Below are 20,705 nucleotides of genomic sequence, written 5' to 3'. Positions count from 1 at the left end.
GAAACTCTTAGGTTCGTCACTGGCCTTGTTTCAGGTTAAAAAACATGAAAAGCAGGAGCCCATGCGAGACGCGTCTGGTCTTTACGACCCCCTAGCGGTCAACCCCCGGTCAGGGCGAAAGTCCCTAGAATTTCCCTTAGGGGGAGCAAACACTATTCTAAAGCTCATATGGCTCCCGCTATGCCCGCAACGCCTGCAGCGCCTGCAAGCGTTGTTCTAAATCTCCCTATTGCCAGCGCCGCGAGACCACGGCCGAGTTAGACGATGGTGTGGGTAGGCGCGCTCCTAGCGGCTTCTTTTCGCTAAAGAATGAAGAGAGGTGGTGCAGGTGAAGAAATGATGACGATAGGGGGAGTGGGCTAGAGCATTGCGAGTGGTGGAGAGAGTCAAGCGAGAAAAGATGACACGTGGCGAGCGGCGACATGATAGGGAGAGAGTGACGTCACGCGCGTGCACTGTGAGGGTAGGCGTGGCCTACTTGGCACCACCCCGGTGCGGAGGAACAGCGTTACACAGGCTAATCAAAGATCTGCCCCGCATCTAAAACATCGCCTTCGGTGTAAGTTCAATATTCATTTGCTTTTATTATTAGGAAACAAGCAGTAACACTCACGCTGTGATACAGTTTTTTTTTTCATTCAAGTACACTTTAGGTGCAAAACATCTTATAGCGGTGTCATGTCCCGCGTTGTCGTCGGCATCCGTACTCATACTGCGCATGCGCAACTCTCCTCCTTCCCTCTCTCCAAAAAATATGTGTTAATCCCTCCACTTCTTTCCTACCACCTGCTTGCACTCGCTCTCCCTCACTCGCCTCGCAACGCCGACGCAGGGAGATTGATTGATTCAGTGAAAACTTTATTGGACTATCTACAATGTGCTCTCGCTTCTCGGCTTCACACCATAAAAAAAAAAAAAACTCTGCTGACCTCAAACTGGTCCGCTTGTTACTGCTGGGCAGGGAATGGCGATCGTGCGCCATGGAGCGTCTGCTAAGCTGTTCGCGGTAAGATCGGGCTATATATAGGTGGCAGCCCCATCCCACGCAAGTGTGGATAGGCGGTGGGCGGCACGTTTACAAATACACACATTGGTGTTTCGTTGCGTCTTGTCTGAGCCGATTGTCGCAGAATAAAACGCGTTGACTACAGTTTACTGCTAATATCTGCGCTGTTCTCTACTGAATCGGTGCACGACGCCTATGCTACGTTAACATTACCCGCGAGTAAAGCTAACTCTGTCTTTCATAGGGATGCTTTCCCTGGGTGCCTCTGTTCACACTTTCGCACTAAATCATACCTTTGCTGTGTTGTTTGTACGTGATTCGGTTGGCTTCTGCCTGCTACGCACTGCTGTAGAATGACTTAACTACTTATTTACATCTTTTCCATCTGCATAACAAAAAAGAGAGAAAGATTGTACAAAGACCTTATATCTGTGCGCTTTGTTCAGTACTACCGTTCGCAACTTGTACGCATACGACTTTTTTCTCTCATTCTGTTCACTAAGAAATGTACGACAGTCATGTCGTCTGATCAGGAAATAGAATGAGTCTGGTCAGGAAAACTTAGTAGCTGACGGCGCTTTGGGCTACACTGCAGTTACTATGTGTACGCACATGTTCTTGCACCAAAAAATATAAAAATCTTATATAGGAGTTCAGCAGAAATCTTTCATCGATGGATTGATTATAAGTGCATGAAGATGCTACAACAAAAGCCTGAGAGGACAGGCATGTTTTTTTTTTAAACAAAAAATTACCACTGCCTTCCGTTGGTCACTAACAATGCTATGCAATCGCTAAAAACAATGTAAAAAAGTCACAATTTTCAGTTAAAATATTCGAAATTATATATAAGGCATGCCGTCTAAAATACATTCAACGTCTGGGCTGTTTAAGGCGTTGTTAGATCTAAGCACATGGTTGCGCACGGTAACGCTGCTTTAAGTGCAGTGTAAGTACCGAAGTCTCACAGTTTACGTTATTGTAATGTTTACATAGAAATATATAAATATATCTATGGAGTGGTGCCACGGCCAGATAAACGCAACTAAGCCTCCTTGCATGTTACCAATACCTGCAGAACCAGTATTCGAACTCTCGAAAGCATCAAGGCTATGGCTCTGTGAGTTTGTCTGGGGCTACCGCAATGTTCATCAACAGCTAAGTCAATCGCGATCGCAAATGACTACCCGCTCAAGACGCATATTGTAATGGAAGTGGTCAGAGCACACGTGAGGCATCTGACTTGCGCCCCTACCTATTATCTAGCCTCACCGCCAGGAGACTTACCTCATGCCTCATTTTTTCAGGCAGTCTAGTCATATCGCACACCCATACTCACGGGATATACAACTCTGTCCATAATAGCGACTGCCCCATGGTGTATGACTCATCCACACGTTGAACTCAAGGTCACAGGCATACGGTCAAAAGCCCGGCTCTCATCTCTAGCGCTAAACCAGCTTTCTCTTCTCGTGCTGTATGAGAAGTACAGTGAGCATAACCATCTATGTACGGACGCTTCAACTAAAATGGATGAATCTGCAGGGTCAGTGACCTTTACTGCAACAGAGTCAACGACTAATATTCGGTTATCCCACCAGACTAGTAGCTTTACAGTTTCCTTTAATCACTGCCGAACGATTCCAACGCCTGTTAATCTTAAAAATCAACGGAACATCGCTCCTACAATCATAAGAATTTCGGAACTTGCAACAATTCACATGGCACACCGCAAAATGACTTTCCCGTCAATGTGAGGTGACCCTCACAAGCTTTCGCTGTAGAGTTCCTCGGTAAAATTTTTATCTCCACAAATCAGGATTTTCATTAACTAACCTATGTGCAGTTTGCAATGAACCGGGAACAATAGATCACTTTCTTCTCACATGCCGCCGCTTCGCCTCACTGCGCTGAATAATTCTTGAGAGACCGATTGGCATGCTCAGATTGCCAGTTAATACATCCAACCTATTATCGTTTGGGGCCAGTCCGTTGGGTGCGGGCCGCAGTGCTATTCTGTCAGCGCTACATAAATTCTTTCGGGCAACCGGAAAGATACGCTACTAGTGGTACTGCCAGATATACCCAATTTTTGTCCCCCGTCTTCATTCTGGTTAATTTGTTTTATATATTCTGGTTTATCAAATTCTTCTGCACTTTTTCGCGTTTTTTTAAGGGAACACTATTATTGTTTTTATCTAATTTCTCTCTTTCTTAAGCAAGCGTTGTACAAAAATTATCTATTATAAGGTACGGTGTGGCCAATCCCCCTTGTGGGTATGAGCCAAGATCTTCTAGGCGACAAGACAAGACAAGACGTCATTCCCGACGGAATCGGTTATAATGAACTTTTGAGGAACAGTCCGACCTTCATAAATTAAGGCATGGTCACTGATTTATAAGGTAGAGCCAGCTCGCCCAAACCCCTACAGTATTTGGAATGTTGGCGATATGGATATAGTGTTAGAGGGTCTGCCCTCAGAGATTCTGCCACTGGCGTAGTTTTGAACGGCTAACTGCGAGTCGCTGTTTACACATGAGAGAGAGAGAGAGATAAATAGAGAGGAAAGGCAGGGAGGTTAACCAAGCTTGGTTCGGTTGGCTAGCCTACACTTGGGGTGGGGGAAAGGGAGAATAATAATAAGGAAAGGGATAGAAAAGAAGAGGAATAAGAAAGAGAAGGATGAATAGTCAGCTCGAGACTAAACAGCGCGGTCTCATACTGTTCTTTCACAAGCGGTCGTGAAGTCTGGTGGTCTATAAGAAGTACAGGAGGGCCTTCGTGGCTTTGCGCGTATGGGAAGGTCAAGGTCCCAGGATCTTCTTTTCTGTAAGCGGCCATGAATCCAGCTGACAGAGCTTGGATTCCATAATACGTCTTTCAGACTGGTATTCTGGGCAATGGCATAGAATGTGCTCAAGCGTTTCCTCGCCGGCGCAGATGTTGCATGCCGAAGTGCTCGCCATTCCAAGGAGACGAGAGTATGCATTCGTAAATGCCACGCCCAACCTCATGCGACACAGTAAAGTTCCAGTGCATCGTGAGAGCCCGGATGGCAAACGAAGTTGCAAGTTTGGGTCGGTCGAATACAGGTGCGTGTTGGAGAAACCCGGCGTATTTCATTGTAGGAAAGTTATACGGCGAGCAAGTGATTGTAGTCGCCTTGCAGCGTCTGTTCTCAAGACAGATAGATTTCGTGCGTCTGTATCGTCTTTCGGCACGTCGGCGGACCGCTCGAAATTGTTCAAACTTTTTGTCGAGTGCCGTGCGTCTCAATTCTTTTGAACATATCTTCGTGGAAGTCTCTATTGCACAACATATCACTTCTTCGATGGATTCCGGTGGTTCGTGCATGCACATGCTGTCCACTTATATCTGATACTGATCCCAGTCAATAAGTCTTGAGTTTCCATGGGAAGGTGAACCGTCGAGACCTCTGACTGTCACGTACGTGGGAATATGGTGGCTGCCGTGGGTTTCAATGTCTGCTAACCATTGGACTTTCATGACAATGCTATGCGACACTAATGTCAAGTCCAGGCAACTGCTATAAGTTACTCCTCGGAGATAAATAGGGCTTCCGTAGTTCAGCACCTCAAGCCCGCGTTCTGATGCGAGATGAACTAAGTTCATGCCTTTTCAATTTGTCCTGATGCTTCCCCGCAGTGAATGATGGACTTTGAAGTCACCCATCAATATCCAATATGCTTCAGTCGTTGCAATTATATCATTTATTATCTGCTGATCCAGTCGACATGACGGCACTATATATGTGCCTATCAGCGTGAATGACAACTTCTCTTTAACATATAGACACACGTAGTGATTTTCATTGTGAGACTCTACTCTTTGGCGTACATAAGCGAGTTCTTTACGGCTATACACAGCAACTTGACTTCGCTCAATGCACAATGAAGAAACGAACGATTCATAGCCTGACAGTCGAAGTATTTTTTTAAATGCAGTTCCCAAACGACGATGACGGGAAACCTATTCTCGAAAATGAACTGTCTAAACTCAGGCATTCTTGATTGTAGACCTCTGGCGTTCCACTGAATTATGGAAGCACGCTTGAAGTTTTCTCGGAAAGGCTGATGTGGTCTATGGTGCGCCATCTTTGTACTGAAGTCCGGCGAGAATTGGTTCTAATGTGTGCAAGACTTGCAGCGCACATTTACTGGCAGGGATCTGTAGACTAGCCAAGAGAGTGCGAATGAAGCGCCTCAACACAGAAAAAACTTGTACTTCTTGGGCGGATAGACTGCCTGCTAGGGGCATATTCGTTGTTGACTGTCAATATTGTGGTTCCGTAGACACGTGTACCCGCGGTAAAGCGGGCCAGTCAGAGCCAGATGTTCTCTGTTGCGACACAGTGTCTTCCGGCACCTCTAGACGTACCCCACCTGATGGCGAGGACGGAGAGGTCACTGTGGTCGTGGCGGCGGTGGTGGTGGTGGTGGCGCCGTAAGTGAAGGCACCTGCGTCACAGGACTGCTTTTTTTTTTCTTCGAGCACCACCGTTGACGGGAACGCCGTCGGTGAACAACCCTTACCGCTTCTTTTCATGAGGCTCCGTCTTTCACCATTTGTCTCAGAATTATCCTCTCTTTCTTGAGTACTGGGCAGTCTTTGGATGAGCTCTCATAGTTCCCGTTGCAGTTGCTGCCTTTTAGCAGAGTAGCTTGGCAAGCCTCTGCTTTGTGGGGTCCGGCGCAACGTGGACATGCTTGCTTGTTGTTACAAACAACACTAACATGCCCAAGTTTTAGACAGTTGTGGCACTGTAGTGGCCTTGAGATGTATGGTCAGACAACGTGACCAAAGTGACCAACCTTTACATGTGATGGGATGCAATCACCTCTGAAGGTCAGCTTGATGCAACGGGATTTGCCAAGCCGGCATACGTGCAATATGTCCGTTGCCTCAGTAGCTGGTTTTATCAGAACAGAAAGGTCTGCGTTCGGTATGGAAACATTGACGTCATAAATGACGCCCGTCGTCATGTCACTATCCTGCAGAATGTAAGCACTGAGATTGATGCATCCAAGCTCCATGACAGTTCGCAAGGTATGTAGCGTAGCCGTGTGCTCAACGGCTATGGCTAAGATATTCTTCCATGGGTTGAGTCTAATATCCTTTATCTCATTAGGCACAATAGCTTTGAGACGCGCTGATATCACTTGCCTGTTCATGTTCTTCATGTTGATCGAAGAGTCGACAGGAACAAAAGGTATAATATGGCGTTCAGAACTGCACTCAGCCTTGACGGTAGAGACGCTAGCTGGCGAAGACGCGCCGACCATTCTACTTTTAGCATTACGCTTCACTGCAGGGATGAAATTGTTGTCGCTGTCTTCACTACTCGCCGTGTACAGTTCAGAGCTGCCACTGGTGCTGTCGTCCTCCCGGTTGTTGCGATTCCTTGAGGATGACGCTGAAGGTGACGCTAAGTCCGGATTGCGTACTGTGGGTTCTGGATCCATCGCTGCCCGCAGAAGAGCGATGATCCTTGCATAAAGCGTAAATTCACAAAAAAGCACCAAACGGAATAGGCAGCGTTCGGGAGAAAAACATTTCTTCGTCGACACCCCGATTACACATGAGGCGTTAGTGTGGGCTATTGCCATCGCAATAGCCACTTCCTCTGCCGTTTATACAATCCGTGTGATGATTGACGAGCTGCTTTTGCGTGTTTGTCTGTGGTCTACGACAGGAGCCACGAAGCGGTGACGTTCCTGGTGGCATGCTGCGTCGACAAAGACTGCTTAATGGTTGCGCCCAAACATCTTTGACATGGCTCAGGCTCTACTGACACGTCTGTCCTTGTTTCGTTTAGGGTGCATGTTTCTTTGTATTGATGGTACTGTGAGCTTGGTACAAATATTATATGGTATGTCGTGTTTGTCTCAGTTTTGAATGTGGTAAGATATACCAAGAGTACGTAAAATCTGGCGGCCTGACTTAGTCTTGGCTAATTGCTCGATTTGGGAGATTTGTTGCGCCTCAATAAGTTCCTAAAGGGTATTGTGTAAACCAAGTTGAAGGAGGAGTTCGGTGCTGGCGTTTTGAGGGAAACCTAGCACTTGTTTTTAAATTCTCCTAATTAGGCTGTGGAGTTTTGACTTTTTTGCAGTGAACCATCGGTGGTACGCTGCAGTATATATGATGTGACTTAGAACGAATGATGGGATGAAACGGATGATGCTAGCGTCTTCCATGCCTTTGTGTTTATTGGTAATGCACCTAATGAGGCGCATCGTGTAAGACACTCCGGATTCAATGTTGCGAACTGTCTCTCCATTGGTACCCTTACTTTCTATGATCAGACCTCGCACTCGAATTTTATTGATGGTTGGCAAGGCGTGACCGTCACTTGTAGTGAATTTTAATCGGCGTGTGCCTGCGCTTGGGAATGTTGTTTGGGTGGCCAACTTCTAAGTGTAAGGTAATATAGCAGTAGCTCAGATTTCTCCGCCGAGCAGAAGAGTCCAGTTCTTTGTAAATACCGTTCCGCTGTGTCGATCCCCTCCTGTAATCTCTGTTCAATAGAAGCATCATTGCCGTCGCACGCCCAGAGGGTGATGTCATCGGCGTAAATTGTGTGATAAAGCCCTTTGATGGTTTGTAGTTTTGAAGGAAGACCAATGAGGGCGAGGTTGAACAACAAGGCAGAGAACACGGAACCCTGGGGGGTGCCCGCGCTTACCATGGTTATTTCGGACGACCTGAGTGCTCCCACAGTGATCGTGGCTGTTCTGCCCGTTAGAAATGCTGTTGTATTTGTACGTGTGAAGCCCCAAGTTTGGGGTATTGACCTGATTAAGAATTGTGCTATGCGGGAAAGAGTCAAAAGCCTTCTTGGGATCTAGACCAAGCATGCCCTCAGTGGAGCGTCCTGTACTGTCTATGATGTGATGATTAAGCTTCAACATGGCATCCTGCATTGAAAGATGCCTGCGGAAGCCAATAATGGTGTGAGGAAACAAATAATTGTCTTCGAGGTATTTTTGTCAGTCTAACCGGAAAAGCGTGTTCTATCCATTTCCTTATGCAAGATGTCAAGGAGATGGGCCTGAGATTGTTAGTATTCAGTTGTTTGCCTGGTTTCGGAATCAGAATCACCTAGGCCTTTTTCCACTGCGGGGGCAAGATTCTGGTGTTCCAGCAGTTATTGATGTAGTCTGTGATATGCGTGATCAACGTATCGTCCAAATTACGTATTATCTTGTTCGTGATGTTGTCCAGACCTGGTGCAGATTTGGTGTTTAGTTTTTGCAGGGCGGCACGGATATCCGCTTCGGTGAATTTTTCGTCTAGAGTGGTGTTGACCTGACTCGGATAATCTGGATGCTGCTCAGTAGGAGCCTGAAAAATGTATTTGAGCTTCACCTCCATAGAAAACTCCTCCTTGGTGCCCTTGTATGCATGGTTTCGTTAGCTGATGGTTTGTCGTTGGGTGGTTTTGTTGTTTTCTAGATCGAGCAGAACCGTAGAAAACGCCATGTTATACTAACATTTAGCCGCCTGTCCATCGCATCGCAGGTTTCGTCCCAGTGTAGCCGGCTTAGCTGTAAATCTCTATCTCTGCATAAATCTCTATCTCTGTGTTGAAGAGTGCTACTTTTTATTTTATTTATTAATACTGTAGGTCTTCTGCAGACCCATACAGGAAGCGGGCATACACCATCACAGGTAAACAATTAGATACAAAGTTGAGCAAATACAATATTTTGAGGGACGATACGCACAACAGCAGAACACTCACAATAGCGAGTACAACAATGCTACATTGGTGCCCTTCCCATACGCGAGAAGAAGACGAAAAAATTTAAAAAAAAAACACGTACTACGCATGAAAAACAATATATATGTACAAAAAAGTACAATGCACCACTGCAAAACACATTTTTCGCTATCGCAACAACAAGAACAACAAAATATAACTATACTGGCTCGGTTACCTGCTCCACAAGAGAACAAAATTGATTAATATTTGTAATATTAACAGCTTCACCTAGTAGCGCGTTCCAAGCGTTGACAGCACGAGGTAAAAAGGAATATTTAAACACATTGGTGTGGGCATTGAAGGGACGTATGCATTTATCATGGTTCGTCCTACTAGAACGGTCGCTAGGTGGATGAATATAGTCGTCTTTACAGATTTTAAGGTGACCGTGAAAAAGGAGATAAAAAGCTTCATGGAAGCAACATGACGTCGGCAAGACAAAGTTGCTAGGTGCGCTTTATGGCGCATGTTCGTTGTACTGTCGCGCCAAGAGTATGTTGAGCATATAAACCTCAGGGCCCTGTTCTGCAATTTTTCAATTTTTTTGCGAAGGTAGCTTTGATGAGGGTCCCACACTATACTTCCGTATTCTAAAATGGGCCTGACCAGGGTTTTGTAGGCGGTTAGTTTAACTGCTGAAGGTGCTTTGTTGAATTTTCTACGCAGAAATCCGAGTTGTTTAAATGTCTTGGCGCATGTATTGGTAATGTGCTGTTCCCATTTTAAGTCTTGCGAGAATGTGACTGTGGTCGCACTGTGGTCTCCATGCGTTTCCTGAGGTTTCTGTTGTGTTGCTGTGCCTTCCGCCTCTTTCGGGGTGATTGCTTTACCTCCCACATGTGGAAGAACCGGCTATTCATCTTCGAGGTGAGCCACGGGAGGTACAATTTGAAATAAAAAAATATCTGTTTAAACAAAAATCTTAGAGAACCTGTCTAAGAAAGACTTTTTGCCTACCGACATTTTGGACCAAGCAGTTTCTGCTATGGTTCTGTCATCAAAATAGGTTCACTAACCATATTACAGTGGAATTGCAGATCAATTGGTTCTGCAGCCACAGACCTACACTCTTACAAAAAAGGTTGGTATATTTGCTAACTAAGTACTAGCCCGTTACTTGTCAAAAATCCACTAACCAGCTAGTAAATTCAGCTAGTAAAAGTTACCCAATGAAGTGCACTACGTCGTTGGGCTTGTAACAAACACTAGCCCAAATACTAACAGGCTGGGTAAAAGAACTATGTCGTTGGGTAGTTAAAATTCCTACCTGGTTAGTAATTGAATAGCGCTGACTCGAATAGTTAGTTCATTACAAAATTGTTAGTAATCCCGCGAATAGTGGTGGTGGTGTACGCCTATTTTGGTAAATGTTCCTTTGCGTGGCCGTATCAATTTGATTATAATACAAAATTATATAATAAAAAGAATTGACATGGGCCTCGTAAGTTATTAATGGCTTTTAATTACGTAATGTAACGATAGTGCGAAGTGTGCATCACAGCAACGTAGTTATAGAGAATTGCCGACATGATCATATGATCAAATCATATTCACACATGTATGATAATAAGTGAATCTCTTATGCTCATATAGACTCATATCAGCACATGATATGCTCATATGAGTCCATATAAGCATATAATTTTCATACTCACATGATTATATGCTCATATGTGTATGAGAATTCAAATGAGCGAAACATGAAAACACGCAATGCATGCATAAGTAAATCTTCAAGACTTGAACATAGCGAAATTCTACTGTGGCAGCAGCTTGAAGACTATATGTACCCCTGCTTTGGGACCACATACCACGTACTGGTTAACAGTCACAGAATTTATAAGATAACTGTTGTTTTCTATGCATCATCATGTCCCCTTCTACATACCTTTGTGTGCCGTTACGTAGCACGAAACTTCTATGTCAAGGTAGTCAATAAAATTAGAGCTTGCCTAAATTTTGCTTGTGATCGCACCATTACGGCAAAATGTACTGCGGCATCTATGACCAATCTGGCAACGAAGGTGGCTTAGTAGTTGCCTAGTTAAAAACACTAAGGAAGGTTCCCTGGTTTGTAGCGGCTAAAGTTACAACCTGTACAAGCTAATGGCTAGTAAAAGTATGCCGCGAAGGTAGCAAAATACTTCGGAAACTAGTAAACACGTGCGTTTACAAACTGATTACTAACTTTTTCTAATAGTGTATCATATTTTTCCTCACAACTTTTTCCGGATAATATATCACTGCAAGAAACCTGGCTTTCAACCTGCCAGAAGTTTTACCTGATTTTGATTGGACCGACCTAGTAGAGGTGGTGGACTTGCTGTCTTGATGGCAACTAAGTTTAGTCAGAGAGCTAAGATCTGTTGTCGGTGTATGGCTCGAGATTGTGAAATTTCGATAGTAGGCATAATATTACCTGACCGTTTTCCTTTCTCGTTTGTAAATGCATATTTCCTGGCCGGGGTGCAAGACACACGAAGTCTATAGACGACATGTTCTCTGTCTGCAGAAAGGATATATTAATTACTGGGGACTCCAATCCACATATTGTGGCTTGGAGTTTCAAAACGAATTCAAGCAGAAAACGCTCGTGAGAATGGGCTATTGACCAGAATTTATGTTGTTTAAATTCACACGCTGCTACTTTTGTCCGAGGTCTCTCTAAATCTGCAATAGACTTGACATTTTCAAGCTAATCTCTGAATACATGTTCGTGGCAAACTTTCTATGGTGTTACTAACAGTGACCACTTGCTTATTAGCTTTGTACTCAACTTTCCGAGAATACTTGTCGCCGAAAAGGTAGGAAACAGGATTTGCCTTAGACATTTTAAGGCCAATATCACTCACGTCTGATCTGGTTAAGCTAATTGAAAGAGTTTTGAATGCCCGGGTAATGAAATATATTGATAATTACGCAATCTTAAACCTCAGTCATATTGGTTTTAGATCTGGTTGCTCAATATGGTGGGCACATGTTAATTTAGAGAGCCGAATACAACTAGCTAGGCGTCAGCGCCAATACTGTGTACTAGTTACTCTGGCTTTGGCTAAAGCGTGCAATAAGGTTGAGCATTCAGTTTTATTAAAACAGATAGAATATCACCACTTTCCCGACTACATCACTGCGTGGGCATCGGAGTATTTAGGAGGGAGGGAATATTACTGCTTTGAAGATGGGTACTCATCGAATAGATATAAGCAGACACGTGGCGTGCCACAGGGGGCCGTCCTGTCGCCAGTTTTATTTAACATCTTCTTAAGGTCCATTCCATCAACTAAAGATATTCAGCTATATGCGTACGCGGACGATATTTCCTTCTTTATCTTCAATTCCTATACCAGAGTCTTCAAAATTATCTCAGTACGATAGAAGGATGGCTCAAAAACATCTATATGACGCTGAGCGTAAAGAAAAGTGCGACTCTTGCATTCTTTTTTCTGCTGCCTATCAACATCTCGTTAATAAATAGTAATGAGCTCATTCCGCAGGCCAATTCTCTTAAATATTTCGGCATCTTATATAAGGATACATTAAATTGGACAAGCCACTTTGATGATGTGTACTCCAAGGCAACACGCACATGGGGTGGCTACGGAAGCTTACAAACCGTAAAGTGAGTTACGATTGCGGCCCAAGATGATGCACTGATCAAATAATGGAGTGCATCCACATGTCTTACAATGCATAGCCAGGAAACAACCACAAGAAAGCTTGTTTTTTACATTGCAAGAGTGCGCGCACAAGCAGTCATTAACACACCTACCAGTCTACCCAATGTAAACCGCGCCACACGACAGCAGGAACATGTACACAACAGCTAGGGCGCATCCAACAAACTTAGTTACATGCTTCTTTCCACAGGTTGGTTGATCCTCCTTCTTGGGGTTGGTAAGCTTACATAGATGGCCTAGTTTGTCTAGAGCAGAGAACACCACGGGAACATTTCCTCTCAGGGCTATCTTTTTCAAATTTTCAAATGGTGTGAAATCTGATGTACGTACGTACGGAATCTCACTGGTTTTCCCGGTATCGGGCTCACCATTGGTTTGCGGTCGTCCTGCTGTCATGTGGCGTGGTTTACATTGGGCAGACTGGCAGGTGTAATGACCACTTGCACGAGCACTCTTGCAATGTAAAACACAAGCTTTCTTCTGGTGGTTTCCTGGTAACGCATTGTAAGACATGTGGATGCACTCCGCTCTTTGATCAGTGTGTCATCTGGGGCCGCATTCTTAACCAGCTGACGAGGGGTATTATTGAGGCAACCGCTATCGCAAAATGTGCGAAGCTGCATGTTAGTACGCCGTCTGTGGCCTTATTACGAAAAGAGCTCCATTTTCTCGAGCGCGTGCTGTGAAGCATTAGTATAGAATCGATAATTTGTAATCAGATCACAACTACGTTTCCTTAAAAGTGTGCTGTGCCACATGTGTGTGGTTTTTTGATGTGTGAAACGTCACGTGGAATGAGCAATATAATGTGTTGTAACGGTACGCAATAAACAAAAGTTGGAAGTTAGTGCTCACACCGTCATCTGTTTTTTCCCTTTCTTGACTGTATAGTACCTTTCCTTAGCGCTCAATCTGAGCTGTGCTAAAGCCATATCGTAAAGCAGGTTTAGAAAGAGATGCGCTAATAATGATATATAAACTTTATGTGTGGCCTATCATGGAATTCGGATGTGTATTGTTTTCTAGCAGTGCAGCTTATAAAATGAGACCTCTAATACTGCTGGAAAGAGAAGCGTTGCGTTTGTGTCTGGGTCTCCCAAAGTTTGTTGCAATTAGACAACGTGTTGTATATGGAAGCTCGCCTACCTTCTCTGCTAAATAGGTTTAAAATTATTACTGTGTAAGCAGTGTTAAAGGTATACAGTTCACATCAAGGACACTCATTTTACGGTTTCATTCAAGAACCAACTTTATTTTTCGAAACACATTGGTCGAGACTACACACCCCGCAAATCATATTTGCACAAGCGATACTACAGCAACTGAAGGTACAAATTAAACATATTGGCCAAATAGACAACCTAAAGTCAATTCTTAGCGTATCAAATTTGATGATATATTTCCTCTCAACGAAAAACAATTGGCACATAGGTACCTGAAGGACCACTTAGCAGATTATCTAGCTCACCTGGAGATGAGCAATATCATTGCGACTGACGCATCTGTGTCAAAAGAAAAGGCTGTGGTTGACATCTTCTCTTCTTTTGAATGGTCCTTTTCTATTCGACTCCCAGAGTATACCCCTGTATTCATTGCAGAATTATTGGATATTCTTCTTGCGCTACGCAGATTACCCTCAAGCGAATCATCAGCAGTGATCATTACAGGTTCATTATCAGTATGCAATGCACTTTCTGTGGCAGCAAATGCAGAACTCTGATGAATACGTTTTGTTATTTATTACCAAAAAAACGCAAAAAAACTTCATTTGCTATGGGTACCGGGCCACCGCGGATCATATTTCCAGTATCCCTGAATGGGCCAACCTTCCCAGTTTTGCCAGATACGACTTCCGTGACAGCGCTAAGTTTTGAAATGCTTGTTTGTAATGGGGATTAGGCAATTTAGATAAATTTAAAAATTTCGAGCATTTAAGGTTCTGCTGGATTAAACAGTGGTCTGTTTTCTTTCTTCAAGCTGTGTGTAAGCCTTGTATTGCCTGCTGCCACAGGTCCCGTTAATTTGGGAGGCGATCGCCGGGCTAATTCCAAGGGCCGAAGTATCGGCCCCCCGAACCGCACCACGAAAGTGTGGACAATTTAGAAGTGGTCCTTTTTGGTGCTCCAGCGGACGCCGGCTGTGGCCCAAAGAACAAGTCAGAGCCAAGAGTTGATAAACAAAACAAAATATATTCTCAATAATGGCACATCAAAACCAATACACAAGTATGCACACTCCACAATAGTTGAATACAATATGTCGCCAATCAAACAACGTACTACTCAATACAATCAGCCACACTCGAAACAACGGACACAGACAACAATACGCACTACAATGCAGTCGCATGCATTGAACAACCATGACAGTTAAAGACTAAAGAGTTAGAAAACTTATTCAGTCCAAAGTTCTTGGAACAAAAGTCTGAATGATACTCTTCCGAGAATCACTCACTCAAAGACCAGCATTGTTGTCGTTCCGATGCCCCCGAAGTTTCTCTTCCAGGAAACCTCGCGTCTTCAAGTGGCCGCTCTCCAGGCTCCAAACTTATTCGTCGGAAACACGTTGGCTTCACACACGCAGCTGTTGTCACGCGTCTTCGCTCGATAGCGGTAGACACACACTCTTGCCTGTAGCTCGAGCCTTCACTCCTCAGGTGGAAATCCTCCTCTTCTCCTCTTTTGTCACGGAAGACAAAAGGCTTCGCCCTCAAGGCGGAACACCCTACGCTCTCTGGTGCACACTTTCTTCTTCTCCTGCTTTGCCACTAAGGACAAAACCTTCACCGACAGAAAATTACCAATTGTGTGTTCCTTGCGAGAAAATTATATTCTGCCAAACATTTCACCATTTTCGTCATATAAAACTCCGTTTCCCGCCGAAAATAGAGTTGGGTGCACGAAAGAGTGAAAACAATAGTACTGTCTACGCACTCTGGCGTTAACTTCCTTCTTCCCCTGATCTCTCATTTCGTCTGCTTGATTAAATTCCTTCCGCGCGAGATTCCAGAAAGTTCTCTTCATTTCGTCGACGCGATGCGCAGCAAAGGCTGGGGGAAAGGGCGAGATGATACGGGGGCCGTGCACGACGGATGACTCAACCTGGCATCACCACGCCCCTTTCCATCGAGAAATTTCGAGGGCTTGCTCGGCCGCCGATGTGAGGTGAGGAGGTTCGTCGGCGAACCCACGCTTCCGAGGGGAGAGGGACGCGTGCCCGGGGAGTCTTTGGATGCTTGTTTTCTTTTTTTTATCGTTGACCTCGCGGCGTCACTCCGGCGTTTCGTCGCGAGAATTTGGCGGCGCGCCCTTTTTTGAGCGCTCGTTTTGTGACACCTGCCAGGCATTGCTGTAAAGCAGGCAGTGTTTGCCGACTTGATGAAGTGTTACACATGCAATCATTGATTGCGCTACCATTTGACATAGATGTATATTGGTTGGTTTGTATTAGGTTGTGCGCTCCCTGTAATAGTAATACTGTCAGCCCTCTCTCTAGGGCAGACAGTAATATGAAATATATAAAAATAAATAAATAAGTAAATAAATTTCATTTATGTATCCTGCCGCCCAGCTCTTGGCCCATCCCCTTCTGTAGGTGAGTGCCATTCATCTGGGGTCATCATCGTCCGCATCAGCATTAACGGCTGTGGAACTTGCAGCTCTACGTAGCGCAGTTAAAGTCATTAACACCAAGAAGCCAAGAAATGAAGCGTGTTCACGGACTCCAAGGTAGCACTACAGTGTTTGGTACTCGCCTTACGCCACAGACTTCATGGACAACTAGTTCCGAAAGTTAAAGAGCTGCTTCACCACCTCTTCGACCAAGGACACGAAAGCACGTTTCAGTGTCTTTCAAGGCACTGCGGCATATTCGGCAACGAGCATGCCGATGCAGCTTCTCGATCAGCACATAAGATGAAGAAGAATCTATTTCATTTTCAAGGACTCATGCGGCAATGAAAATACGAAAAAATCACTAATGAAGAAGTAAAATCTCTGTGGAACGCCGAGCGCTTACGGAACACGTGACTGCATAAGCTGGACACGTCTCGTCGACTTCCGCCTCCGTCTGGACTCTCTCAACTTGAGACAACGGTGCTTTGCCGACAGTGGCCTGGTGTCCCTTTCACCAAAGTTTTCGCCTTCCGAATCGGCATAGAAGGCAGTGCTGCTAGCGGTCATTTTGGCAGCGATGAAACAATAGAGCACGTTCTTTATCACTGCTCTCGTCACAGCGTGCAAAGATGGCGGTTAGCTGCAGCGTTAGGTCGCCTTGACGACAGACCTTTGTCAGAACGATCATTGCTTGACAGGTGACATGGTCAGTCTTCGCACAGAAAATCAGTGAAGGCCTTTTTGAACTTTTTGCGTAGTTGTGGCCTCTTGTATATGCTATAGCACCCCAGCTCACATTTTTTTCTCGCTTGCCTATTTCGCTCTTCGCTTTTTCCCCACCTTTCTTCCCCATTCTCTCTTCCCTTAGTGCAGGGTAGAAAACTGGATGCTCAAATTTCCGTTTAACCTCCGTGCCTTTCCCTCATTTTATTCTCGCGCATGATCGATAAACTACAGTGCCATAGTCGTACACCTACGAACAGCGCACAAGTGCACGACCTAGGCCTTTGTCTTTTTTTAACAACCGTGTCGTCATAAAACGCTGCATTCACACAACATTTAATAATCCTTATGTTTCGGAGGATGCCAAGAGCATTTTGCGATGTGCTTGAAAGAGAAAGCGGCACCTACTGTGAGATTATTCTGGTGAATGGAGGGTACGAAGACAATAAACAACACTCCGGTAAGTTGCACTCGCCAATCTTATTTACAATGCATTAGCAGCCGAGCAAGACCAAATGCTTTCGTACGTCGTTTCAGGCATACGTAAAAATTGTTTCGCTCGAGCTGACATGACCAGACAAACCACACTTGAGAACGTGCATCACGTACGCGCACATAGAAACACGACGTGGCTAGCAGACGACGCAAGGAGCAATCCACACTTCATTGTTTCGGCCAGTTGCCGCCAGGCTGCGACTCTGCTCCTAAAACATCGCGAAGTAGCGACGTATGCAGTTATACATGGGCATACTCTCTTTTCCCCTTCCTTCGACATATTTAAAGCCGGCGCTGCGTTGGTGTTGGCCACATGCCGTCACGTGGGACCGCTCCCAGTGTTCGTTTGTTTAAAGCCGCTCGCGACAGCAATCTTTGCTCTGGAGGCGCGGACGTTTTGACGGATACGAACTAGTTGGCCCTTTGTGCGCGCTGTGCTGTGAAATACTTTTCATCCAGGAATGACGTCGCTGTTCGGTGCAGTGGATGGTTGTTCCGCCTTCTGCTGCCGGAACAGACCTAGTGGCGGCCGAAAGCTCTTTATGATACCGCCCGTCAAGCGCAACGTTTTGCGACAAAATACATGGCTACATAGAATCGGAAGTGAAATCTTCAGGCGAATATTTTCGAAACCACTTTGCGAAGTAAGTTGCGCGGCTCTCATTATGAGTGTGGTTCGATATTTGCTAAATTCAATGCCTGCTCTAACGCCGTAGACCAGTCTCAGTTAATTGTGCAGGACGTCGCAATCTCTCATTCAGGTTTCATTGAAGCTTCTGCGGGGGGCTGTTTTTTTGTCAACAATAAATGCTTACATTTTCTTCTTGTCGTTATGCGCTGACTGGTTTAAGTTGGCGGTACTGGTTTGCGCGCTTAGAAAGTACGCGGAAAGACGCTCGAAATGGTGATAGCGATACTTCAGAGATTTCACATTGCAGTATTGAATAAAAAAAACTGGACTGCAGCCACTAACAATAAGATTGGTACTCTCCGTTGGTTTTTGTTGTGCGCTCATATATATTAGAGCAAATTGCTCTCTGTGGCTTTTTTCTTATTTACGTAGACCAATCATCCGTGGATTCACCATGAGAGGGCAGCTATGCAAAGCGTGCATGCTTTCGAGTCATTGGGTGCATGCATCGTTTCAGGAACCTCACACAAACGTGTAATTTCACGTGATAGTTTGTTTTCTATTTCGTGTCAAAGTTTAAACCCTTGAGTGGAGCGAGCTGTAGCGAAGTAATTGCGTATGGTGGCACGCAGGTTCGTTAATACGCGAGGTCATTGTTTAGGTGATATAGTTTGTATGTGAAATACGTCCGAGTGTTTCCGCGCTTCTCGAAACCAGCTGGACTGAAGCTCATGTATTTCCTGTGTTTGTTTTGTTCTTCATCATATCAAAACGTCTATCCAACGCGTATTTTACCGTAAAAACAGAAAGGTAACCGCAACATATTATATGAATGTCATTTGCACTGACTCGCCAAGTGGTTAGTCATTTCTGCCTACGAAATATCGTGCATCTTAAGTGTACACCAAAAAATATCGTTTTTATTTTACCCCCATGGACATATCTTCGGTCATTCTTGTTCACGTTCTACGACTAAAGCCACCATACTTCACTGTAGCCGTAACGTACGTTAGGCGTACGGCACCATCACCCGTGAGCGATGGTCGTAGCGAAAAACACGAATATTAACACAAGGAGAATGCCATAGCCGTTTGCGCTGAGTTTCAATACTTAGCGATTGAATGAGATAGTATTCACGTATTTCACTACACGGATCCCAATTCGGCAGATTCCACGTACCTGGGAATCGACGTTATGCGGAGCATGCAGGGGAGTTGTGACAGTGTTGCAATTCTTTTATTGAGTGACACGTCACGAAATGACGCTAAATATATGTAGAAATGTTGCACGCACAGACATATGTTGAAGAGTTGCAGATGTTTATATAACCAGTTGTTAGCACTTGCGCAGCGATGTCAACTGGAACATGCGTATTAGTAACACCAGAAGCTATGAAGCGCTGATGCTCGCGAAAATGCTGACCCTTGACACTGCTACATAAATGAACACCACTATCGACGTTAACCCGACGGGACGGCCGTATCAGAGGAGTACATATGTAATGTTTATAAAACTGGGTAGACAGCACTGCAACCACTATTGACGTTTAACGTAGATTAGCGTCTGTCTGAAAACTAGTTCAGAGACCTGGAGTAGCTCTGTGGTAGAATGCTTGACTGCCACGAAGAATGCTTAGGTTTGATTCCAGCTGGACCCTGAAATTTATTATTTGAATTCGTCGAGGTGTCAACGCTGCCTATGGGAGGTTTATTCTGTCTTCATTGGGTTGACGCTGCCGATGTCGGGTATTGCATAACGCTCCGCGTTCAAATATCCCGTGTGTGTTCTCGTCGTTCCTGGGTAGATACTAAGTGTCAATCACCTATGGCACATACCCGCATACCTGCGGCACATACTCGCCCGTGGGTATGTGCATTGTCTGGCGGGAATTGTTTGAAGACGTACGCGACAGGATTGTAAGATTATTCATGCATTGACCAGTGAGTCATATTTGTCAAACCATCTTACCCTCCCACGCTTATTTTGGTTCACGCCAAGCTAAAGAGGTGGCCACGAGAGCACCCAAACGTAAGCGGCTAGATAGATAGATAGATAGACAGATAAATAGGCTCAAAGTCGCCGAAGTTCGCTAAGAAATGCTTCTCATTTAAAATGTGGATATTAAGAGTTCTAAGTGCCTTTCAATGCGCTGAAATCGACTGGCGCGCTGAAAACGCTGTTCTTTTTGTTAAGCATCAATAACGTCTCAACAAACAAATTCTGTACGTATTACTGCATATATGTGCTGTTATTAGGTAGTGCTAATCACTGGCGGTGTGCCGACACATTTAGAAGTAATCAAGAGCAAGAGTATAACCACGTTTTACTCTCTAATGCCTGAAAAGTATATGGGCGATTCACTCTCTCTAAAAGAGGAAGAGTAGAAAGCTGTTTTACTCTCTCGTTTCATAGAGAGTGAAAATAAATTTCACTCTATTTGATGTTTTAGGAGAGTACAAGAACACTCTGAGTAGTAGCTTCGCCTTTTTACTCCTGCGATACCCTCTGCAGTTTTTAGTGTAACAGATTTTGTCTTATTTAGTTTGTCTAACAAACAATGATACTGAGGAAAGTATAAGGGATGTTATGAAAATTAATTTTAACTTGAATGTGAAATCTGAACATTGGACGCTTCACTCCAAGGTCGCAAGTTTAGTACCTGTCCTGGCAAGTTATCTTTTTGTTCATCTTCGTATATACGTTACATTTCCTTCTGATATTATCACGAGCGTGGGACACGTTATCCCAAGGTCTTATTCGTCCCTTCCGGCC

General features: G+C 44.7%; 1 protein-coding gene across 2 annotated transcripts in view; it reads right to left on the bottom strand.

Annotated features, from left to right (window-relative positions):
• Positions 1-20,705, bottom strand: part of LOC119170670 (isatin hydrolase) — a 69,816-nt gene that overhangs the window by 33,897 nt on the left and 15,214 nt on the right. The window lies entirely within an intron of this gene.

Source organism: Rhipicephalus microplus, chromosome 2 (assembly GCF_043290135.1).
Source record: "Rhipicephalus microplus isolate Deutch F79 chromosome 2, USDA_Rmic, whole genome shotgun sequence".
NCBI classification, from domain to species: Eukaryota; Metazoa; Arthropoda; class Arachnida; order Ixodida; family Ixodidae; genus Rhipicephalus; species Rhipicephalus microplus.
Note: the sequence above shows the minus strand (reverse complement) of the source record. Positions and strands in the feature narration are given on the sequence as shown.